Source organism: Tachyglossus aculeatus, chromosome 3 (genome assembly GCF_015852505.1).
Source record: "Tachyglossus aculeatus isolate mTacAcu1 chromosome 3, mTacAcu1.pri, whole genome shotgun sequence".
Lineage (NCBI taxonomy): Eukaryota > Metazoa > Chordata > Mammalia > Monotremata > Tachyglossidae > Tachyglossus > Tachyglossus aculeatus.
The window spans coordinates 51,586,130-51,612,795 of record NC_052068.1 but is presented as its reverse complement, the minus strand read 5'-3'; the positions used below and the strand labels follow the sequence as shown (position 1 = coordinate 51,612,795).

At 41.4% G+C, this 26,666-nt stretch overlaps 1 protein-coding gene across 2 annotated transcripts in view; it reads right to left on the bottom strand.

The window, feature by feature from the left end:
* The window catches only part of RHOBTB1 (Rho related BTB domain containing 1), a 94,944-nt gene extending 70,317 nt beyond the window's left edge, over window positions 1-24,627 (bottom strand). Inside the window, exons 1-2 of one of the 2 annotated variants that reach the window (XM_038744027.1) lie at window positions 24,535-24,627; window positions 21,226-21,325 (exon numbers count right to left, since the gene is read on the bottom strand). The gene's annotated coding sequence lies outside the window, so the exon portion shown is untranslated. The remainder of the gene's footprint in view (window positions 1-21,225; window positions 21,326-24,534) is intronic. The other variant, XM_038744028.1, reaches the window with a different exon arrangement.
* Window positions 24,628-26,666: the final 2,039 nt, after the last annotated feature.

Below are 26,666 nucleotides of genomic sequence, written 5' to 3'. Positions count from 1 at the left end.
AATGTAACTCATGTGTTCACAGCTACCTCTACAGGATCTAACCAAAGGTGTACGGATAGGCAAAGAAGTGGAAAATGAAATCAAGAAGGCCAGTGAAGACTATACTAGTGCCTAACTAGAACTGCATAACCGAGCAGCTTTTCAGTGGCTCCTATGAGCCCTACTCAACATCAAATGGCAGAGAAGAATAACAAAACACAAAGTCTTGGAACACAGTTAACCTGCTGCAAGACAGTCAACAACTCAATTCCTCTGGGAGGAACATGAGAGGAAATCAGACAATAGGAGGACACTCAGGCAGTTGCTGTGGGCACAACTAAAATGGGATAGTGGGGAAAAAAATGTTTTAAACATCATAGTGAAGCAAGAGACCTGGGTTCTAATCCCAGCTCGGCCACTTGCCTGCTATGTGACTTTAGGCAGCGTGGCTCAGTGGAAAAATTGCGGGCTTGGGAGTCAGAGGTCATGGGTTCTAATCCCGCCTCCGCCACTTGTCGCTGTGTGACTTTGGGCAAGTCACTTCACTTCTCTGGGCCTCAGTTACCTCATCTGTAAAATGGGGATTAAGACTGTGAGCCCCACGTGGGACAACTTGATCACCTTGTATCCCCCCAGTGTTTAGAACAGTGCTTGGCACATAGCAAGTGCTTAACAAATGCCATCATTATTATTTTTAGGCAGGTAATTGAGTTTTCTGCATGTCATCATCATCATCAATCGTATTTATTGAGCGCTTACTATGTGCAGAGCACTGTACTAAGCACTTGGGAAGTACAAGTTGGCAACACATAGAGACAGTCCCTACCCAACAGTGGGCTCACAGTCTAAAAGGGGGAGACAGAGAACAAAACCAAACATACTAGCAAAATAAAATAAATATAATAGATATGTACAAGTAAAATAGAGTAACAAATATGTACAAACATATATACATATATACAGGTGCTGCAGGGAAGGGAAGGAGGTAGGTGGGGGGGGGATGGAGAGGAGCACGAGGGGGAGAGAAGGAAGGGGCTCAGTCTGGGAAGGCCTCCTGGAGTAGGTGAGCTCTCAGTAGGGCCTCAGTGTCCTCACCTGTAAAATGGTGTTCTCCTTCATGCTTACACTGGGAGTGAGTCCTATGTGGGACAGGGATTGTGTTGGATATAATTATATTCTACTACTCCAGCACAGTGTTTAAACATCACAATTATTACTTAAAAAATCTTGAACACTTCAGCAGCAACTCGTTGAGAGAGAACTGCAGCAGGTGGACCAGCTTGACATAGAGCAATCATGAACAATGATGTTCTTCTTTTGCAGAGGCTTTGAGGAGATTGGTTTTGGTATTCCTCTCAGTCTCACAGAGGCAGGCACTGCAGATAATAAACTTATCAATGCAAGAGGGCAATCTGTGTGTGTACAGAGCATGGAATCACTTGGTAACTACAGCCACATCTGCATGCTTGGATACACCTGAGGACCAGAACAGTCATCTTCAAACACAAATGAGAGCTATGTATGTAAATGTGCCTAATGCACCAAATGCAGATTTTAGTTAAAAAGATTATCTAGTTCAGCCCTCTAGACTTCACCACTTAAGCAATATACTCTGTACTTAAAACATCTCCAGAATGGGACATCACAGTAATGCTTACACTGGATCTGCAGCGTATTAAGAGTAGTGAACTGCAGGATTTCTTTTGAAAAAGGAATTGCCTAAAAACCATGGAGACTTTTTAGAACTATCACCTTCTGGTAATTCAAAAGAACACCCAACACACCCGAGATCATCTTGCTATTAAGATTGAGACTGGGTACTTCCAAAGCTGGTTTTACAACTCAAAGGGAATGTGAAGGATTTGGAAAGAGTTCTGAAGAGAATAACAGAGGACTGGAAAGACTGATCAGTGAGGTAAAGGAATTAAACTCCTTAAATTAATTCTGGAGAAGAGGGAGATATACGAGTGGGTATTTGGGGGTGTATGTGAAGGATTTTATTTCCAGACCAGCTGTTCTCATCTCCAGAAAGGAACGAAGAGTAGGAACTGGAAGTTTTAGATTAGCTGTTAAGAAGGATTTCCTGACAGAGAGGTTTTAGCACCAGAATAGATTCCTGTGGGAAAACTGTGCAATCTCCATCCCTGGAGATATTTAAATCAAGGTTCAGATTTGGTCCCCGTCTATTCTCCATTTGCACTCAGTCCCTTGGAGGACTCAATAGCTGAGCACAGGTTTGGGAGTCAGAGGTCATGGGCTCTAATCCCAGCTCCTCCACCTGTCAGCTGTGTGACTTTGGGCAAGTCACTTAATTTCTCTGTGTCTTAGTTACCTCATCTTGCAAAATGGGGATTAAAACTGTGACCCCCATGTGGGACAACCTGATTACCCACTGTTGGGTAGGGACCGTCTCCATATGTTACCAACTTGTACTTCCCAAGCGCTTAGTACAGTGCTCTGCACACAGTAAGTGCTCAATAAATACTATTGAATGAATGAATTACCTTGTCTCTCCTCTCTCCCAGCCCTTAGAACAATGCCTGGCCCATAGCAAGCACTTAACAAATACCATTATTATTATTACCACCTCTAGCTACATCTCCAGCCCTGATTTCTCTTCCTCTCTACAGTCTCACATTTCCTCCTACTTTCAAGACAGCTCTACTCGGATGTGCTGCCAACACCTCACACTTAACATGTTCAAAACAGAACTCCCTATCTTCCCACCAAAACTCTATCCTCCCCAACTTTCCCATCACTGTAGACAGCACCACTGTATCACCATCCTTCCTGTTTCAAGTCCATAAGCCTGGCATTATCTTTGACTACTCTCTCTCTCTCACCCAACCCATGTATTCAATCTATCAAAGCATTTCTAAAATCCACCCTTTCCTCTCCATCCAAACTCCTACCACGTTAATCCGAGCACTTATACTATCCTGCCTTGATTCCTATAACAGTATCCTTGCTGACCTCTAGACCATAAGCTCATTACAGGCAGGGAACCTGTCTACCAACTGTTATACTGTACTCTCCCAAACTCTGTTTTCTTCTGAGCTACAGTGCTCTGCACACAGTTGAGTGCTCAATAAATATGATTTATTGACTAGAGATTTCTCTGTCTGAAAGGCTATAGGTGTAATCTTCCCTAAAGGCACAGAGAAGGTTCAAGTTACTTCGGAGTATCTTTTGGCCTCATGATTTTACTCTGTGCTCATGTATCAAAATCATGCCTTGGAGACTTAATGACAGAGTCAGCAGATACCTGACATCTGATCCTTGACTTCAAAATGGAAATAACAATCTGTGCACTAGTACACTCATATACTGCTTAGAAACTCTTCCCAAGTAGATCTTAAGAGTTGCTTCAAAACATTTTTAAGTCTCAGGTGAGTGAGTACTTGGAAACAATTAAATTCATATATCACTTAGATCTAGTATATTGGAGTTAGGTTTCAGTAACTCCTGAAACTCCTGAACTCCTTCAGTATCCTGGAAAAGTGAGTTAAGTCATTTCACATACAGATAAAAATGCTCTTAGGTTTTTAAAGTATTGATTTTCCTTATGGCACTGCCATTTAGCTTTTATTTTTTCCATTTACATTTTTCCTTAGCTTCTGCTACATGCTTGACTGATAGCTATAAATAGTGAACCAAATTCAGAGAAACAAACCACCCAGTATTGCTTCTCCTCTTTATTAGCTTAAAAAGCAGATACTACTGACCCTCAAAATTTTAGGGGAAAAATAACCTCGGGAATCATTCTAATTCAAAGGGAAATTCACCCTACTCAATTTCAGGCTCAATTTATATCTGAAATAGTTCAAGCCAAATGTCTCCACTCCCAAATGTGGAATAGACATTTAACCTACTAGACCTACCCCTGGTCTGTTCATTATAGCTATTAAGCATGAACCCAATCTTCTGAGGCAGAAGGGAATCCTAAGAACCAACAGGACAAACTCTATCCCTGACTAGAAAGTTACTACCCTAAGCTTACAGTGGGGGGGAGTCCGATAATTGGGGTGACCACATCCTGCCTCCCAACCCTGGGACTGAGGAGTCCTACCCCACGCAGAAGCTGCAGTTGGAAATGTTTTGGCATTTTCTCACCAAAGACCACAAGTGGAGTTGTGAGGGGCCCAAGTAACTACTTCTTCCAAGCAATGCTCGATTTACCCGTTTCACCATTGATACCTTTGAATAGTTGAATTAACCTGTTTATACTATTGGTTAGATTATGCTCTTGTTGCTAAGCTTCTATTTTCTCCCCCAGGTAAATAGTAAATGCTTAATAATGGTTAAAAATGGTAACCTTTTTTTATAGGTTTCTCCATTTAGAACCTCTGCTTCTTTGGCCATAAGATGGCTAAGGAACAGCCACCAACTATCACTCATGGCATCGCTAGTAATAATAATAATAATAACAATAATGATGTAATTTTAAGCACTTACTATGTGCCAGGCACTATACAAAGTTCTGTGGTATATACAAGGTAATTGGGTTGCATACACCGTGCTCAGCACTTAGAACAGTGTTTGGCACATAGTAAGTGCTTAACAAATACCATTATTATTATTATACAGTCCATGTCCTACATGGGTCTCACAGTCTTAATCCCCATTTTGCAGATGAGATAACTGAGACACAGAGAAGCTAACTGACTTGCCCAAGGTCTCAAAGCAGACAAGTGGTGGATCCAGGATTAGAATTTGGGTCCTCTGACTCCCAAGCCCGTGCTGTTTCCACTAGGTCACCCTGCTTCTAGGCAACGTTGAAGGTCTCTTGTCTCTGCCAGTAATGCTTCCATTTGGGCAAGGAATGCAGTGACACATAGGTGGGAAGGGGAAACTGGTAAATAATTTTCATGGACACCACATTTAATACTATGAAATTCCAGTAGTAATAACGATGGCATTTGTTAAGCACTTACTATGTGCAAAGCACTGTTCTAAGTGCTGGGGAGGATACAATAATAATAATAAAGCCCTTACTATGTGCAAAGCATTGTTCTAAGCGCCGGGGAAGTTACAAGGTGATCAGGTTGTCCCATGGTGGCTCACAGTTTTAATCCCCATTTTACAGATGAGGTAACTGAGGCACAGAGAAGTGACTTGCCCAAAGTCACACAGCTGACAGTTGGCAGAGCCGGGATTTGAACCCATGACCTCTGACTCCAAAGCCCGTGCTCTTTCCACTGAGCCACGCTGCTTCTCACGCTGGATGAGGTTAATCCTAGAAAGGCTTTACATCATGTGAAAGGACTCAGGACTCAGACAGGTGCTTGGCCATGGCTCTTCATGCCTATCAGTGACAAAGGGATTTGAGCCCCACTAGTTGCAAATATTACCCAAAAGGTTTCTGTACCTTCATTTTTGAAAAAATAGTACTTGCTAAGCACTTACTTTGTGCCAAGCAATGTACTAGGTGCTGTAGTAGATATAAAATAATGAGATGGACACAGTCCCTGTCCGACATGGGGCTCACAGTCTTATCTCCATTTTATCAATGAAGTAACGGAGGCACAGGAGTTAAGTGACATGCCAAGGTCACACAACAGATAAATGGCAGAGCTGGAATTAGAGCCCAGGTCCTTCTGACTCCCAGACTTGTGCTCTACTCACTAGGCCATGTTGCTTCTCCTACCTTCTGGAAGGAACAAGGGCAAAGTAATTTTATTCAGAATCAGAGGTGGAAAGAATCTCAATATTTTATTAGGTCAAGTCGTCTACTTCCAAGTAGGTGAACAATAATAATAATAGCAATAATAGTAATGATGGTATTTGTTAAGTGCTTCTCTGTGCCAAGCACTGTACTAAGGATTGGGGTATATACAAGATAATCAGGCTGGATACTGGCCCTTTTTCTCATGGGATTCACAGTCTTTGTAGAAAGGAGAACATTTATATATAATCCCAATTTTACAGATGAGGAAACAAGCACGGAGAAGTTACGCGACCTGCCCAAGGTCACACAATGGAATTGGAATTAGAATATTTTCATTATCTAGATTAGATGGATTATCTTTCTTTTTATCACCTTTATCCAATGATTCAGCATATACAGCTTCACTTCCATAGTCAAGCAATTCCTCCTGTTTGAACTCTCTCACTGCAATTTAAGTCTGTTTTCTTTTGTTTGGTCATCTGCTGATATGAAAGCAGCTTACTCAGCATCTTACTCATAAAAAGTCCAAGTCTTTTCTTGTCTATGTTAAACCACCACAGTTCCTTTTCATTTTTTGCCCACAGAATCCCACTTTCATCTCTGTTCTTCTCTGGGCCATGTTCAACTTCTACACATCCTTTGTAAAACTCAAGGACCAAAACTAGAAAATACTCTAATACGACTCTGATTAATGCAGACTACAGTCAGGGTGAACAGTCTCTCAAAAATTTTCCCTTAAGTGTGACCTTTCAGTGTTTTGCTTACAAAGAAGTTGATAATTACATAGAAAATGGTATAACTGAAAGAGGAACTATGTAAGTGTGCATCAGACTGAATTATAGGAAACAAAAATTAGCGTACTGGGGAGGTGGTCTGTGAAATGAACCCAATCCAACATTATCAATAAAGAATAACCCCCTCCAATGGTAATCTGAAGGTTTGGCAGGAAAAGAAGATACCTCATCTTTAAAATGGGGATTAAGACCATGAGTCCCTTGTGGGACGTGGACTTTGTCCACACTGATTAGCTTGTATCTATCCCAGTGCTTAGTACCGTGCCTGGCAGATACTAAGGATTTAACAAATACCATTAAAAAAAGGAAGAAATTCACAGCCATGAGTTCCACTGCCAAAGCCTCTGTGAATTTGATTTCATTAGAGCACATTCAATTTTCCTTCAGGGATATATATGTAAGGATCCCAGTTCTTAAGGGAGAAGAACAGGCCCAATTCTTGAGGGAGAAGAACAGGTCCCCATATTTAAAAGCATGTGAGATGGATGAACCAACAGTAGTCATCGTATATGGGGAAGAAAAATGCATTAAAATTCTCTGGACTTCTCAGTAAATTAAACCATGTGAGTGTTCTTAGGAGATGACAAACAGGTTTCACTTGAATGGTGAGAGTACATTAATAATAATAATGATGGTATTTGTTAAGCACTATGTGCGAAGCACTGTTCTAAGTGCTGGGGGGAGGGAATACAAGGTGATCAGGATGTCCCACATGGGGCTCTCGGCCTTAATCCCCATTTTACAGATGAGGGAACTGAGGCCCAGAAGTGAAGTTACTTGCCCAAAGTCACACAGCTGACAAGCAGCGGAGCCGGCATTAGAACCCACAACCTCTGACTCCCAAGCCCAGGCTCTTGCCACTGAGCCACGCTGCTTCTCTAAGCGTAAGATGGAAGGATTTGGGGGTGGGATTTTTCTCTACTAGGTAGTTTCATATGATTTCTCTAGAGTTGTTGGCTGGATTCCTTCATAATATCACAGATGGGTGAAATTCAGCTTTTTAGCATTTGTCCATCTTTATGAATACTTTCAATGTTTTATAAGTACAGTGTGTGGTATGTGCTCATTATCCTACTTCATATTGTGTTGGTGCAGGAAGTAAACTCTCTGCTTGTACTTTCCCAACTGCTTAGTACAGTGCTCTGCTTACAGTAAGTGCTCAATAAATATGACTGATTGATTTGGGGGTGTTATTTCATACGCTGTCTTTCCACTAATTTTTTTTTAATCAGCTACAAATATGATTATGGTACTTATGGTATCATGACACTGCTCTAAGCACTGCAGCAGACACAAGTTAACCAGTCCCTGCCCAACATGCTGCTAATAGTCAAAGTAGGAGGGTGAATAGGTACTTAATCCCCATTCTGCAGTTCAGGAAACTGAGGCACTAAGAAGTCAAATGACTTGCCCAAGTAGGCAAGTGGTGGAGCCGGAATTAGGTATCCAGATCCTCTGACCCCCAGGCCCGGACCTTTTCCAGCTCTTTCTTCCTTCAACTGTAAAAATTTGAAATTAACATTTTTAAATGAGGAAGTATTGATTACTAAAACCTACAAAAGGGAGAGGATGCAGAGTCTACTAGATGCAAGTCTTAGAAACTTGAAGTTCTGACTTACCATTTTAAGAACAGAAGGGGGGACGTGGTCTAATGGAAATTAATTGCTCACTCAATGGTATTTACTGAGTGCTTACTGTGTGGAGCACAGTACTAGGTATTTGAGAGAGAATAACCAAATTGACAGACACATTCCCTGCCTACAAACAGCTTAGAGTCTAGAGGTCTGAGGAAAGAGCATAGGGCTGGGAGCTAGGAGGCCTGGGTTTGAATCCCAGCTCCAATGGCCTATTGTGTGACTTCGGGCAGGTCACAACCTCCCTGGGGTTCGGTTTCCTGAGATGTAAAATGGGGATGAGAGATAGTTGAACATGAACTATGCCTAATCTCAAATCTTGTTCATATCCCAGCACTGAGAACATTCATTCATTCATATTTACTGAGCACTTACTGTATGCAGAGCACTGTACTGAGCGCTTGGGAGAATACAACAAACAGACACATTCCCTGTCCACAAAGAGCTTACAGTCTAGAGGGGAGACTGACATTAATATAAAACTACAGACATATATACACATAAGTGCTGTGGGGCTGGGAGAGTGGATGAATAAAGGGAGCATGTCAGGGTGACAGGAATGGGAGAAGAGGAAGGGAAGGCCTCTTGGAGGAGATGTGCCTTCAATAAGGCTTTGAAGAATATGACAAGCACTTAATAAACACCATAATAATGAATATTACTGACCTACCCCATTTCTTATTTTCATTCATACCCAACAGTAGGAAGGAAAGAGGGTGAAGTCAATGCAGCTAGGTGAGGAAGTGCTTGGCAAGCATTTAAGATACTTGGATGGAAAGGGAAAGAACTGCAGAGTGGAAAACTAAAATGCACTGATAATGGCTTCGCTACCATGGATTTACTTTTGCCCACAAATGCATTCTTCTTCTAATGGGCTCATCACAACAGGTCACACCAACTCAGCAAGAACAGGGCTAACATGAATAATTCCCTCTGGACTGTAAGCTCATTGTGGGCTGGGAATGTTTCTACCAACTCTGTGATAATGTATTCTCACAAGTGCAACACGGCATAGTGAATGGAGCATGGGCCTGGGAGTTAATGATATGGAATCTAATCCCGGCTCCACAACTTGTCTGTGTGACCTTGAGCAAGTCACTTCACTCATCTGCCCCTCAGTTACCTCATCTGTAAAATGGGAATTAAGACTGTGAGCCCCATGTGGGACATGGACTGTGTCCAACCTGAATACCTTGTATCTTCCCCAGAACTTAGTACACTGCCTAGCACATAAGTGCTTAACAAATACCATAAAAAAGCACTTAGTACAGTGCTCTACGATCAGTAAGTACTCAATACAACTGATTGATAATTCTCCATTCTCTGACTCCTCCCTTACTCTATGTACTTTCAAAGTATTTATTTTCTTTTTTTCCTTGTTCAGTGTAAAACATTATTAGAGAATCAGCGTGGCTCAATGGAAAGAGCACGGGCTTGAGGGTCAGAGGCCATGGGTTCAAATCCCATCTCTGCCAATTGTCAGCTGTGTGACTCTGGGCAAGTCACAACTTCTCTGTGCCTCAGTTACCTCATCTGTAAAATGGGGATGAAGACTGTGAGCCCCACGTAGGACAATCTGATCACCTTGTACCTCCCCAGTGCTTAGAACAGTGCTTTGCACATAGTAAGTGCTTAACAAATGCATTATTATTATTTTTATTCATTCAATCATATTTATTGAGTGCTTACTGTGTGCAAAGCACATTAGCAGCATGGCCTAATGGAATGAGTACAAACCTGGGTGTCAGAGGACCTGGGTTCAAATCCCAGCTTTGCCAAGTGCTTGCTGTGTGACCTTGGGCAAATCATTATGCTTCTCTGCCTCAGTTCTCTTGTTCTCTCTCCTACTTAGGCTGTGAACCTTAGGTGGGACAGGGACCGTGTCCAACTTAATTTGTATCTACTCCAGCACTTAGAATAGTATTTAAACACATGGTAAGTGCTTTACATATTCCATAAATGAAAAAAAAAAGACTTCTCTGGTGTTGACAGAAGAGGGGAAGACTCATTTGGGAGTCACAATTGTAAATTTACTGGGTCTGTAAAAAACTCAGACTCACTGTTGCATTAAATACAGTGTATTTATCATACTACAAAAGCATTTTAGTATCAAATCTCACACTGAATTATGAATACACTGCATGATGAGGTTCATGTAGACCTAAATTAATCATTTACCAGAAAACCAATATGTACTGGAAAGAAATAGATCACTTATTAAAGGATTTCTCATCTTTAAAAATACTGATGTACTTCTGTCAGGAAAAATGAATTAAATAATTGTCAAAGACCGTAAAATATGAAGCACGGAACACATTTAAAGTATTTGTACTAATTCTGATATATCATCCTCTAGAATAAATATATTTTTCTCCCACTGAAATAAACTTATGAACGAAGTCTGTTAAAAAAACACACAACATGCCTTCAAACACTTAAAACACTCTCCAAAAGACTGGTTAAATCAGTAACTGTTCAGATTGTTTGCAGTGACATTTACTTGACCTGTTATTGCTAAGTAGTACTTTGGAGGTTCTCTCAATTTTCTCTCTCCCTATAAAATGCCTTGGGCCTCTCACCTGGACAGCCACTATGCTTTGTGACAAGTGAACTGGCATTGGAAGCATCGTTTGGGTCTGGGATAAACAACAGATGCAAAAAATAAAAAATAAAAAAACATCTGAAACAAATACCTACTCTTTTTTTATTCTGAAACAGTTCAGTTTATGATTTAATGAATAACTTGGGCTTATTTGGTTACTGATTTTTTTCTCTTGGGGACGTAGGGATGGACTCATTCTTCTGAGAATTAAAAAAAGAAATAAACACCTCAAACAATAAGTTGCTTTTCAAGATATTATCAGAAGAATCTAATTATAAGAGACTGTTCTCTGCTCAGTTTTATATATTTTGAATCACAACCCTCCCTTAATCTCTCCATGACAAAATGCTTGGAAAGCCCTCTATTTGTTCCCATTCACAGAGGTGATTAATGCTGAAGTGTCTTCTTTTCCACCCTTTCATGACAAATTGTTGGTTGCAAAACTTTGAAATCTTGTCAACTCTGCCCTTCATATAATGAAGCTTTAATAAACAGTGACTCACTTTTAACTCCTGGAGCTTTCCCCATATCATCACCCAAAGGTTTACATGTATCAGCAAAGAAAATGCTGGTTTAAGGCTTCAGAATTTATTCCATGCAAAAAGACCCCCCCCCCCCCCCGCCACCTCATCCGGATAACACTAAACTTTCCTCAACTCAGTTCTATAGGGGGCTTGTTGTGCTTCCATTTTGTGTACTTTTTTTATGGCATTTAAGCTCTTACTATGTGCCAGGCACTGTACTAAGCACTGGGGTAGACACAAGGTTGTAAGGTTGGAGCAACAGGATTTACAAATTACAAAGGCACCAAGTCCATTAAGGGAGAGAGGTCATCAACTCAGAACGGGGGCTGTGGGGGCAAAAATCACTACCTTCATCCCATCCTGTTTGAGCTGCTCACCTCACCCATCTCCGGATGGGATGTCTCACCTGCCCTAACTCTAGGCTGTGAATGGGAGGTCCCAGAACCTTATCCGAACCCCTGGAAACAAACTCTCTGCCAAACCCTGACTGCCATCTGTGTGTGTATCCTCATGGCACTCTGTGTTACTACATGTCTGCCTTCCCTGGACCTGTGAGCCCGCTGTTGGGTAGGGACCATCTCTATATGTTGCCAACTTGTACTTCCCAAGTGCTTAGTACAGTGCTCTGCACACAGTAAGCGCTCAATAAATACGATTGAATGAATGGGTGCGTATGCCTGAAGGTCCACCTCCCTGCGTGCACACGCGCGTGTGTGTATGTCTGTGTGTGTGTGTCTCTCTCTCTCTCTCTTTGCCAGCCCACCTCTCTGGCCATACATAGATGTGTGGGGTTCACTTTCCTGGCCATGTGTAATGGGGGTGAGGAGGACGTGGAAGACAGTGATCCACCTCCCTGAGAGGGAGAGGGAGTGTGTGTCTGTGTGTTGACCTCCCTGACTGGGCATGTGTTCACCTCTCTGGGCCAAGACTGATTTGTCCCTCACATAATAACAACAATAATAATAATGATGGCATTTATTAAGTGCTTACTATGTGCAAAGCACTGTTCTAAGCGCTGGGGAGGTTACAAGGTGATCAGGTTATCCCACGGGGGCTCAGTCTTAATCCCCATTTTACAGATGAGGTAACTGGGGCACAGAGAAGTTCAGTGACTTGCCCAAAGTCACACAGCTGACATTTGACAGAGCTGGGATTTGAACCCATGACCTCTGACTCCAAAGCCCATTCTCTTTCCACTGAGCTATGCTGCTTCTCACATCACCACCCCCTGAACCCCGCACTCAGTCCCCTTGAGAGTCCTACTTCAAGTTTGCTCTTTGTTGAAAACAATAAGCTTGCCCTTGACCTACACCAAAGTTGTCCCTGTCATGTCCTTCCCACTCTAACCACCTCATTCTACTCCAGGAAAGGGGATGCCAAGCCAATTGGACTAAAATTCTGGCCTGCCACCAGGAAAAGATAACAAGAAGGGTCCTGACATGGCAGAAACCACAACGAAGTGCAAACCTTCTCAAAATGTTGGGAAAAAGAAAGTAAAACTGTCAAGAAAATATTGGAGATGGTAAAAATGAGACATGAAAGGAAAATAGCCAAAAAAGGAAACCGAAGTAAAGTTGTTGCCTTCCACACTGGAAAACCCTAGAATGAAGCAGTGCTCTTCAGGGGTGACCCTGAAATAGCAGGGCTTCAATTCAATTTCAGTAATTCTTTTCTCCCCAAGAAATCCACACGGAAGGAGTTTTCCCAGGCTTCAGAAACCAGTCCAGTATCCTACGACCTGTCAGTCAGATTAATAATCAGTTAATAGTATTTATTAAATCCCTGTGTGCAGCACACTGTACACCTCAAACCTAATGTCAAAACAAAACACATCTTCCCACCCAAACACTGTCCTCTCCCTGACTTTCCCATCACTGTAGAAAGCACCACCATCCTTTCTGTCTCACAAGCCCATAACCTTGGCATTATTTTTGCCTTGTCTCTCTCATGCAATCCACATAGCCAATCTGCAACCAAATCCTGCCAGTTCTATCTTAACAATATGGCCAACATCTGCCCTTTCTTATCCATTCACACTGCTAACATGTTTATCCTATCCTGACTTTGACTACTGTGTCAGCCCCCTTGCTGACCTCCTTGCCTTCTGTCTCTCCCTACTCAGTTGTAGTTCACTCTCCTTCCTGGGTCATTTTACTTAAAACAAAAAATCAGCCCATGCTTCCCCTCTCCTCAAAAACCTACAGTGGTTGCCCATTCACTGCCACATCAAACAGAACCTTCTTACCATCAGCTTTAAAGCACTCAATCACCTAACCTCCCTGATTTCTTACTGCAACCCAGCATGCTCAAATAACAACCTACTCACTGTACCTCAATCTCATCCATCAGCTGTCAACCCTTTGTCCACATTCTGCCCCTGGCCTAGATCACCTTCTGCCTTCATATCTGACAGACTATCATTCTCCCCACTTTCAAAGCCTTATTGAATGCACATCTCCTCCAAGACACCTTCCCAACTCATCACTCATTTCCTCTACTCCCACTCCCTTCTAAATCACCCTTGAACACTGATTTGCACCCTTTACTTGACCAACCCATTCTTTCATTCAATCGTATTTATTGAGCACTTACTGTGTGCAGAGCACTGTACTAAGTGCTTGGGAAGTAAAAGCTAGCAATATATAGAGACGGTCCCTACCCAAGAACAGGCTCACAGTCTAGAAGGGGGAGACGGACAACAAAACAAAACATGTGGACAGGTGTCATCAGAACATATAGAATTAAAGCTAAATGCACTTCATTAACAAAATAAATAGAATAGTAAATAGAATAGTAAATATGTACATTTGCAAATATGTACATGTACACCCATGGCTCCACAGCACTTAGGTACATCCCTGTAACTTATTTTCATGATGGTCTCCCCAACTACTGTAAACAGGATGTTAATTCTGTTACATCATACTTCCCCAAGTGCCTGGTAGAGTGCTCTGCAAACAGTAAGCATTCATCAATAAGCATTCATTAATGCTTATTCATTAATGCTTATTACTCATTCCCAGACTGAGCCCCCTTTTTCCTCTCCTCCCCATCCCCCGTCCTACCTCCTTCCCCTCCTCACAGAACTTGTATATATATTTGTACAGATTTACTACTCTATTTTACTTGTACACATTTACTATTCGATTTATTTTGTTAATGATGTGCACGTAACTTTAATTCTATTTGTTCTGGCGATTTTGACACCCGTCTACATGCTTTGTTTGGTTGTCTGTCTCCCCATTCTAGAATGTGAGCCTGTTGTTGTGTAGGGACCGCCTCTATATGTTGCCGACTTGTACTTTCCAAGTGCTTAGTACAGTGCTCTGCACACAGGAAGTGCTCAATATGATTGAATGAATTAAATATAACTGATTGATCAAGCATAGGCCCCTGGAAGAGTACACTAGAATCAGTAAAATGATCCCTGCCTTGCCTATGGAGAGTTCCACAAAACCAAATAGCCTCAAAGTCCCCAGGAAATTTAATCTAGCCCTCCTCCTTTCCCTAGGGATTGATAAGGAAAGGGCCCTTGGTTTAGGGTAATTTCAGTACTGCACTGCCTGGATATGGGGAGATGGATTAACTAACTTCTTGAATTTATTTTCCTGACATAGAATTTCTCAAGGGTTGGAAATTGGAAAATTCAGCAGCAACAAACAATGAACACATCAGACTGAAAGCTTCTGGTAGGCAAGGAACGTGTTTACCCATTCTGTTTGTACTCTTCCAAGCGCTTAGTAAAGAGCTTTCATGAGTGCTCAACAAACATCACTGATTAATCTGCTTGGAGAAGTGGAATTTTGGACTAACTTCAGAGGACCAAGATTTAGATGCTTGACTAAGGAAAACAAGACAACTAATGAAAATAAAATATATGATGATTACTATTTTTTAATGGCATTTGTTAAGCGCTTACTATATGTGAGGCACTATACTAAGTGCTGGGATAGATACCATTAGGCAGGTATTGTCTCTTTATTGCTAAATTGTACTTTCCAAGTGCTTAGTACAGTGCTCTTCACACAGTAAGCACTCAATAAATACGACAATGAATGAATGATAATCAGGTTGGACATAGTCCTTGTCCCACATAGGGCTCACAATTCCCATTCCCATTTAACGGATGAGAAAACAGGCACAGAGAAATTGACTGGCAAACTTGCCCAAGGTCACCCAGCAGACCAGCAGCAGAGCTGGGATGAGAACTCATGTTCTCTGATTCACAGGTCTGTGCTCTTTCCACTAGACCACACTGCTTCTCTTCTTATTCAAATGACCTGACAGTATCAATGGGCTGTGCAAAAGCCTTCCAAGAGCCATGCTGGACACTCTACCTCTTGAAACATTTGAAACTGCTTTGGAAATAGTCAGATGTACCCAATAGTTCTTTCAGAAACAGAAGAAGCAGCATGACCTAGTGAGAAGTAGTGTGGCCTAATTGATGGAGCCTGGGCCTGAGAGCTGATACGATCTGGGTTCTAATCCTGCCTCTGCCACTTGTCTGCTGAGTGACCTTGGACAAGTCATTTAATTTCTCAGCGACCTCATCTGTAAAATGGGAATTAAGACTGTAAGCCCCATGTGGGATATGGACTGTGTCCAAATTTATTAGTTTGTATCTATCCCAGCGCCTGGCACATTCATTCAATCATATTTATTGAGCGCTTACTGTGTGCAGAGCACTGTACTAAGCGCTTGGGAAGTACAAGTTGGCAACATACAGAGATGGTCCCTACCCAACAGTGGGCTCACAGTCTAGAAGGGGGAGACAGAGAACAAAACAAAACATGTTACTTATTAACAAAATACAATAAATAGAATATGAGCAAATAGAGTAATAAATACGTACAAACATATATACATATATATAGGTGCTGTGGGGAGGGGAAGGAGGTAAGGCGGGCACATAGTAAGCGCTTAAGTACCACTGAAGAAAAAAACAAAATACAAACAACAAAAAAACCCCATTATTCTGCCCCTTTCCTGGGGAAGCATCCACTGCTACAATGCTGTAGCGAAGTGGAATGAGGATTACCACTTCCACTTGAAATAGTTTAGAAATATTGGTTTATTTAACCAAAACCAGGTGATATTACAATAGAACTCTGACATAGCTTTGAAGATGTATGAGATTCTGTATAAAAAACTGCTAAGAAAACAATCAGTTAGTACATGGCCCGGTGTTGGTTGATCTTAATCTTTGTCTCGTTTACAAGTCACATTTCAATGCTTGCTCTTCAGTTAATTCTTCTAAGACCTTTTGTTGTTGGAACAATGGTGGTTTTTCCACAGCCTACCAAATCAGGTTATCCTACTTCTATTTTCTAAATGAAGCCAACAAAAATTCATGAGTTTTGTCATTAATATCTATCTGCTAGACTGCTTGGTCTATTCCTAATGCTAGTATAGTCAGTGAGAGGAACAGCAAGTATAGATGAAGAAGGCAAAATTCTGGGGGCTCTGAGCCTTGAAGTTCCAAGCCATGCTACCGTGCTTTCTTTCACACAGTTCTGAGATGTCTCTAGCTTGGAAGCTTTTGTGAACAAGGGATGTGTCTGCCATCTCTTTGGTATTGTACTCTCCCAAATGGTTAGTACACTCTTCAGTACATAGTAAGTACTCAATAAATGTCAGATTGATGCTATTAAAGTGCTCAGATCTTGATAAATAAGCAAATTCTCCCCTACTACACTAAAAAGTGTGAGGAAAATACTTTTAAAACATTAGAAATATGCAATAATAGGATTATGTTCGACATGCAGAGTTTATATACCATTGAAGATGGTTCTAAATGATAAATTAAAATGGATCACAAGACCTACTAATGGATATTCAGACTTTAAGAGGTGATTTATGTTAGCCCAAATCCTGAATTTGTGAGAAAATATGACTGTTCAAAATTCCAGGGCCTAAAAAAAATTGCTTTAAAACGGTCCGGGTACTGGTTGTTTTTATTCCCTAGATCAATTCTATTTTAAAATTGAAACACTGGAATCCAATGATAAGAATGAAGAATGCTGGAGTGCTTGTTATCCTCAGGGTTCTTGAATCTGGATGTCTTAATCTTACCCAATTAGTATGCTATTATGGGAGATTACTACCTTAAGAATCAATATTATATTAAACACTTATGTTTTATTCTGTATTAAAAATTAATACAAATGGTAATACAAGTGCTCTAAATTTGCTCTCTCCAAATGAGGAAAAATGGGGTTCCTTAGTATCATTTTCTTCACAGTCAGTATTGCCCTATCTGCTTGAAAGCCAATGGTTACTGTGTCTTTCATAGATCACTGCTAAAATACATCTGTAGAATTGGCTACAATGATGTTTCTTTTCTAACAAAGTGCACGATGAGTTGATTTGCCTTCTGGACCATTATGCTCTATAGTTTTATGTCCCCAATAAAAAGATAATAGGCACATATTCCAATTCAGAAGCAGAAATATGGACAGAAAATCCACCATTTTCCTGGCCTGAGGCATTTTCTTCTCTTCTCCACACCTTCTGGTTGCTTTTAAGTACTTCCTTGGTTCAGATCCCCAGTTGCCAAAGGTAATTTGAGTTTAGTCCTTCCTGGAACAGGGGGCATATCAGAAGGGAGCTTTAAATTCTCTTCCTGTGATACTGACTTTCTATGTTTTCTTCTCAATATTTTATTACTTTAATGTGGTGTTCTTTTTCCCCCAATGCTTTACAAATAATAATAATAATAATAATAATAATGGCATTTGTTAAGCGCTTACTATGTGCAAAGCACTGTTCTAAGCGCTGGGGGGATACAAGGTGATCAGGTTGTCCCGCATGGGGCTCACAGTCATCATTCCCATTTTACAGATGAGGTAACTGAGGCTCCAAGAAGTTAAGTGACTTGCCCAGGGTCACACAGCAGACATGTGGCGGAGCTGGGATACGAACCCATGACCTCTGACTCCAAAACCTGTGCTCTTTCCACTGAGCCACGCTGCTTCAAACATTTCATTTTAATTGATTTTTGTGTACTTCATGTTAAAAAGATTTCAACAATGGTGTTTATAGTCTTGTTCTGGGGAAAAGCTTTGTATGTTACTCCTATTATCCTTTTAAAAGAAGAAAAATAGAAGAACTCTTCCCCAAGATTTTTAGTTCTCCTGGTTGATTCCGTAAATCTAAAATTAATCAATAAATGGTATATATTGAGCACCTAATGTAGCTCTTTGTCAGCAGGGACTATGCCTGCTACTCTGTTATATTGAACTCTTCCAAATGCTTAGTACAATGCTTTGCACACAGTAAGCGCTCAAAAATTACGATCGATTACTGTGTACAGGGCAGTCTCCATTCTCCAAGCCCACTAATTTCTTGATTCCAATCTCCTCCATTTCTCTAGCCTCAGTTAGAGTTTCCATATAGAATGTGGTCAAAATCCCCTTTTGGCCATCTACCAGGGATTTATCTATAAGGCAATAGGGCATGGGGAAGAGGAACACCTTTTGTGAACAGTAAGCCATCTTCTCTGAATCAATAAGAATGGCATTAAGTTTGCTCCCACATTAAGGCCAATCGGAAAAGATACTGAGAAAACGTGGTAGCAACACTTGGAATTTCTTGATCTGAAGATTTAGGAATTATTGTCACTAGATAAATGCTTTTCTACAAATGAATTAAAAATTAAAAATGTAAAATTGAAGCTCCCATGCAAACTCTATGCTTCCCCCTTCCTACCCACACACAGATGACTTTCAGCATCTTCTGTTCCTTTTTTTATGGTTTTTAAATGGCATTTGCTAAGTGCCTATTATGTGCCAGGCACTGTACTACATTTTGGGGTAGATACAATTTAATCATGTCCCACATGGGGGTCAGAGATTTAATCCCCATTTTAGAGATGAAGAAATGAGGCACAGAGAAGTGATTTGACCAAGGTTACAGAGCAGACAGGTGGCAGAAGCGGGATTAGAACCTCTGATCTCCAGGCCTGTGCTTCTTCCACCAGGTCATGCTGCTTCTCCTGTTGTAGGGGCCCAGGGTGATGGAATGTGAAGAACCACAAGATACAGGAGTACAGTAGACACTGACAGCAGCCAAAAATATCAGACTGAATATCACATTTTTAATTCAAATATCCAGCATGATGGAATGACAACATAGGCCATTTTCTGAAGCACCCTGGGTTTGCCAAAACCTTGAATATTTCTCTGAGCAGAACCCTGCATCTCTCCCATTGCTCCAGGTCTTTTCCATTCCCCCCCCAGATCCCCGTGAACACAGGTGCTGCTTCCAGGTCATGGGACTATCAGGAGCCACAGCACAAAAAAAGAAAAAAAAATCAGATATATGGGCATCCATTATCTACTCTGAGATACACCATCTGAACACTGAATGACTCTATATAGGAGATATGTGATTGGGGTTCTGAGATGGCATAATTTGTGGGGGAAAGGGGAGAAGTGAGGAAAGAGAGACCCAAATCTTATAAACATGTGATATCAACTAACATTAACTGATACAGAATTCCTATTGAACCCATATTTGTTCATGAGTGTGCCAAACAATAATCTTTTTGTTTGAATACAGTCTTTTCTTTTACAACATTGGAGTTGTGTTTTCAAAGAACCCCATGTTTTGGGAACATTTTATTATAGAAGCCACTGACAATAGGAATGACTGGGCTTGGGGGGAGAAAGGGGAGATGGCTGAAAGTATGACCTGATGGATATTTTTTGATACAAATTCCTATATTAATGTTCTGTCCATCCTTAAAAAGTTTTGCAACCCTGACACTAGTTACTTTATTATGCTAAATACTGTAAATTTAAGAAAGACAATGTACTGTACAGAGCAGGATAGAAAGGCTGAGGAAAATGCTGGAAAGCAAAGCAGCATGGCATAGTGGAAAGAACACAGGGCTGGGAATCAGGGGACCTGGACTCTAAGCCCACCTCTTCCATTTGCCTGCTGTGTGACCTTGGGTAATTCATTGTACCTCAGTTTCCTAATCTGTAAAATGGGATGAAATACTCTTTCTCCCTCCCCCTTACACTATGAGCCCTATATGGGACAAGGTCTGTGTTCAATCTGCATCTACCAAGCATTCAGCTTAGCGCTTGGCACATAAGAGCTTCAGTAAGACATTATAGGAGCATTACACACAGTAATTGCTCGTGAGACATCACTGACTGATTACCCTTTGAATCATGTCACGTGCCTAATAATTTCACACTGATTCCTCTCACAACAATGTGTGGATCACAGTCTACACAGAACTCAGGTTGAGGCAAGAACATTCCCTAGAATGTTCACTGGATTATTTCCACTGTGTAATGAAAGCGTGTACTACAGCAAAATGTCCTTACTTGTTTGCATTTGTCATAAGGATGGCTCTGGTACCTCATTTTGAGGAGGCTCTTTTCTCCCCTACCAGTTTTTATACTACTATATATCTCCTTAGACATTTTTCTAAAAATTTCTAAGTATGTGACTTTGATACCAAGTAACACTTTTCCCTCCTTGTCTTAGTAAATGTCATAACTCCATTATGTAATACCCTTAAAACCACAAAACACCCAGACCCTTGGATGTAAACATTCTATATTTTTTCTTGTAGATACTTAATATATAACTTAATTTTTCTTCATCAGTGTTCATGGCAATGCAGCCAGGCACTGGAAAAGGGAATTTTTTAAAACACACTCAGGATGCATGGAGAGAGAAAGTAAATCGAATGATGCATTCATTCTTGATTCTGTCTGCTGATTAACAGACTGCATTACAATAATTTAGAGATTCTGACCCTGCTGGTGTCTGGAGAATTATCCTGTGATTTGCACTCACACTTTAGATTTTATTTATGTTTCAAAGAAGAATAAGCTAGATGTTAAATGCTTAATAATAAATAGCTAGGCTATTATTAGAACTGATTTCTGCCCAGTCAATATAAAAGATTGTTTAAAACTGGCTTTTCTGGTGAAACTGGTCATAAAAAGTCAAAAATCAATATAGTGAGAAACAACTTCTAAAACTACAATCAGCCTCTACTTACCACTCCAATGGGAAAAATAAGCTTCATTTCCATTTTAACAGCTTGTGCAAAACCACTTAGTAAGATGAGGTCTCTCATGAGTTTCTTTACTGTAGTTACTCTGAGGAAAGAAATGCCTACATTTAACTTTTTTCCCCCCTATCAAGAATAAAATTGAGCACTAACTGTCTAATATCAACTGTAATTCTGGGAAAAAAGAACTAGATGAAATGCTAATGCAACCAAAACAGACTGCACCCTATGAAGCATAACTAGTGTTCCACATGATCAGACAGTGTCAGACTCTCTTCTCTTGGAGGTTTAATAAAATATCACAAGTTAGCAAAGGAGAGGAAGGGAGGATGGCTGACCTATTAACTGAAGAGCTACTCAAAATACACATGCAAACTTTATCCCACCATTTGCAAGTCATCTTTGATTTCCACCTGTCCGAGTCAATGGATAGCACCTCCGACATCTGAACTTCCACTGCTTCAAGTTTACGACATTGGGTCTGACTGGCCAGTATCAGGCTCATAAGGCAAGAATAACTTCATTCCCTCGTTTCTGCTCTCCCTCTCCATGCAGAGCTCCTTGAATACCCATCCCATATGAAAGATGGGCACACAGTAGAGAAAACAAGCACAATGCAGTGGGGCTTTAATCTAAATTAAACAAATGATCTCCTCAGTACAGGTGTGTGGAATTTTGAGGTTGTTCATTTCAAATAGTTTATGCTGTGTTATTAAACATAACTAGGTTAGCCTAGTCAAGATTCAGCTGATTTTTTCTGGCGTTCCCATCTTCAAAAAAAATCCCCATCCCACTCCATCTGGCCACCTTCATCATCACTGGTATTTTTTGAGCGCTGTGTGCACAGCACTGTACTAAGCACTTGGGAGAGTACGATACAACAAAGTAGATTAACAACAGAGATCGTACACAATTGTTCTCTACCTGCAGCGATCTCCCTCCCCATCACCATCCCTAGATCTTTCTAAGCATTTTCAAACCTGTAAACACTAAAAATAGCATATGTGATGTCTGAGGAGGCCCACAGATTGTGGGACCAAGAAGGCAGCACTCACTTATTGAGGGTCACCAATCAGAACTAGTCTGCTCCCTCTCCTTTGAAAATGAGGAAAGGATCCCTCCCCTCCAGATAGAGACCATGATGGATAGGGAAGGCAGCTTGGTCTAGTGAAAAGAGCACAGGCCTGGCAATCAGAGGACCTGGGTTCTAATCCCAGCTCCACCACTTTTTTTAAAATGGTATTCAAGCACTTATGTGCCACTTGTCTGCTGAGAGACCTCAGGGAAGTCACTAACTTCTCAGTGCCTCAGTTGCCTCATCCGTTAAATGGAGATTAAGACTGTGAGCCCCATGTGGGACATGGGCTGCATCCAACCTGATCATAATTAATTAACCCCAGCACTTAGTACAAAGCCTGGCACACAGTAAGCACAGCACTGTTTAATGAATACCATTTTTTTAAAAAAAGTAGCTCAGAACTCCTTTTGATCCTTCACCCTCTATTTTTGTCTCTTTCCTGTCTCTCTCAATCTTTCTCACTGGCTCACTTTGCCCACTTTCTTTTTATTTATTGTTATCTTCAACTTCTCTCCTGGAAAAGGCCTATTCAGAGTCACTAACCTAGTATCTGCCCTTCCTGCTGCATTCTGAAGTTTTCTGGAAGGTACCAGACAATACATATCACACAGGAACCTTATGTAGACTATGAAAGACTCGTAGTCAGCATGGCCTTTCCGGGCCCTGTCATGGATTTCCTGGAGTGGGGCAGGTTGTTTCAGAAAGGCTGGTGTGTCCACTGTCAAAAAATCCATTTGGGCTCACACCAGGGAGGCCTCAAGTGGGCCCCCCGCATAGCCTGGATATGACTTTGGCACTTTACAGGACAAGTCTGCCCAATTCATTCATTCATTCACTGGTATTTACTGAGCGCTTACTGTGTGCACAGCACTATACTAAGCACTTGGAAAGTACAAGTTGGCAACACATAAAGACAATCCCTACCCAACAACAGGTTCACAGCCCAGTGATAAGTGCACAGTCAGTGCCAGAGTCTCAAGCAGAGTGTAGTAAGCGCTGCCTCAGCCAGGGGTAGAGCAGCTGTCAGCAAACCATAGCTGCTTGCTGCCTGTCCTAACTTTCAGATGCCTAGTGTCTTCCTTGTAGGGCCAGGCTAAGCCAAAATACCCAATATAGTTGGATAAAATGCTCAAATGTCTGCCAGGAAAGTCCAACATTGGCTTAAAGGGGGGGATTCTAAGGTTCAACAACTTGGGTGGGGTTGACCAGGATTTCAGATCTGGAGTTTACAGAACTGAAAATAAGGGCATAAACATCACAACGTATTTTCCATTCTCTTCTAAATTCAATAATAATAATAATAATGGCATTTATTAAGCGCTTACTATGTGCAATGCACTGTTCTAAGCACTGGGGAGGTTACAAGGTGATCAGGTTGTCCCACGGGGGGCTCACAGTCTTCATTCCCATTTGACAGATGAGGTAACTGAGGCCCAGAGAAGTGAAGTGACTTGCCCAAAGTTATACAGCTGACAAGTGGCGGAGCTGGAATTTGAACCCATGACCTCTGACCCCAAAGCCCGGGCTCTTTCCACTGAGCCACGCTGCTTCCCTAAAGGCCCTAAAGTGTTAAATCCAATTTTAATAATTGAGAAAAGTGTTAGTGTATAAATGTAATGATGAATCTGAAGCCTGTAATTATGACAATACAGCATTCCTACAAAGAATCCTGGCAGAATTTTATCTGACAAAAGGAAAGAAACAATTTAAGAACAAATGAAGCTGCCAACAGGACCCATTTATAGTCCTTCAGAGAGTGCCACGAATCCACATAATGTTCTAAAGAAACTGGTTATTGTATTGGCATGCTGAAAGCCAAAGGCAGAGCGATCCCTAATGGCTAAGAAACCTGAACAGAATAGCGAAACTCACTTAGAAAAGCTCATTTCGAGGGAAACACTGAACCCCTAATATATTTTATTAGAGGTCACTCATAGGTGGCAGCTTTTCATTTTGACGGTGGTGATGATGAAGTCTTCCATTGAGAATGAAGGTCCTAAAATTTTAGGGCAGAGAATCTGCACAAACGGATTGATGAAAGCAGAGTGGTTTGTGTAACCCCACCAGCACTCTGTTGCTCATGCTAGTTATGTTCCTCCTGGGGTGTGGGGGCGGTCATTTGTAGGCCAAAGCTTTCACTTGAATTGTGGACACAGATTGAGGCCGGAAGCCTAGGGGTGGGAACTGGGAAAGGACAGTTTAACAAGCCAGAAACTCACCATTTTGGGTCTTTTCAGTCGTGATTGGAAACTTGGGTCTTCTCCAGCACGCTTTCCTGGACTGCCAATATTATCTCCTGGATGAGGGCAATATACCTGGAAGGAAGGAGATTTCTGCTAACCCAATGAAACATAGACAAGAAACACTCAAGTCAGCTGAGCCTGTATATACAGCACATTGGCATCACAAGACCTAAATCTCCCTAGGGCACTGGATAATAATAATATTTGTTAAGCTTGTATTATGTGCCAGGCACTGTACTAAGCACTGGGATGGATACAGGCAATCAAGTTGGACTCAGTCCCTGTCCCATGTGGGGCTCACAGTCTCAATCCCCATTTTACAGATGAGTTACCTAGGACACAGAGAAGTGAGGTGACTTGTCCAGGGTCACAGAGCAGACAAGCAGAGGAGCTGGGATTAGAACTCATGACCTTCTGACTCCCAGGCCCATGCTCTATCCACTACATCATGCTGCTTCTCTGGATGGTTTTTCTTCATCAGACACTGAGCATTTCATTTATTCCCCCCAAAACAGGAGATATTGGTTTCAAAACTACAATACAATGCACAGTATCAAAATTACAGGATGAGGATTCTTTTTTTGGCTCATATGTGGCCCCAGGATTGCCAATTGACAGACTAAAGGGACAGGCTTGTTGAGAGAATGTGTCAAAGTCCAGTCTGCTGAGAAAACAGCAGCTCCCTGACCTAAGCCACTAAGATCACAAGAGCAGGACTGAGGGTGGGAGGGTGTGAAATCTACGAGAATATTTGGATAATCAAAAGAGGGATGTCTGGGACATAAAAGAGAACTAGAGGTAGCTAGAGAATCAGCATGGCCTAACAGAAAGGGAATGGCCCTGGGAGTCAGAGGACCTGAGTTCTCATTCCAGCTCTTCCACTTGCCTGCTGTGACCTCAGGCACGTCATAACTTCTCTGAGCCTCAGTCACCTCAACTGTAAAATGGGGATTAAATCCTCCTCCCTATGACTTCGACTCTGATAGTACCATGTGGGACAGGGACAGGGTCTAACTTGATTATCTTGTACAGTGCTTAACAAGTGGGGAAAAAAGGATCAAATTCATGATAGCAAATGACCCCTTTCCAAGAATGCAACATGAAACAATGAAAGACTATCCTATTATGTCCTCCTTTTGGTCTGAACTTCCACCGTTTTGCATCCTACCCTTCACCGCTCTCCCCATCTTCAAAGCCTTTTTTAAAAATCACATCTCTTCCAAGAGGTCTTCCCTATGCCCTCATTTTCCCTCCTACCTATAAGCTCGGACCAGGATCCCTTAAACACTTGATATTCGCTCCACCCTAAGCCCCATAGCACTTAAGAACAGTATTCTTACACTGTGCCATTGCCATTTTCTGTAGTTTATCTGCTTCTTCCTACAGACTTAAGCTCCTTGTGGGCAGAGATCAGCACAGCGCTCTGCATAAAGTAAGCACTCAGATACCATTGATTGATTAATTGACTGACAATGAAGAAACCACAGTTTCTGGCAAATAACTGTCATGAAATTGAACATAAATTGTAGATGCTCCCTTTTTGGAAAAGAACAAACTGTAGCAATAACTAGGAATTTATTAAAAACACACAACAAGAAAAGATCAGACCTTCTTCTTCAAATGCCATCGAGTCGTTTCCGACCACAGCGACTGCATGGACCCACCCTCTTCAGAACATCCCATCTTCTGTCATAAGGTCATTCTGGTAAGCACGACCTTATAGAGTTTTCTTTGTAAAGATATGGAGCTGGTTTACCATTGCCCACCTCCATGCAGTAAAAACTTGAGTCACTGCCGTTGACTTTGCTCAACGATTTGCTCACTTGATCATCCACCTTTGACTCTTTCCCATGCCACTGCTACCCAGCAAAGGTGAATCGATTTTGACAGATGTGGTAATTCTAACAGTTACAATTAGGATCAGTACAGGACTGGGGAGCAATGATTTTTCACACAGTGAACTCTTGGGTATATCAATCAATCAATCGTATATCATCAGTAACAGCACTGATCGAGAACTTACTTTGTGCAAAGCACTATATTAAGGACTGAAGAAATTCCAAAAAAAAAATCAATGTTATTTAATAATTGCTTACCGCGTGCAGAGC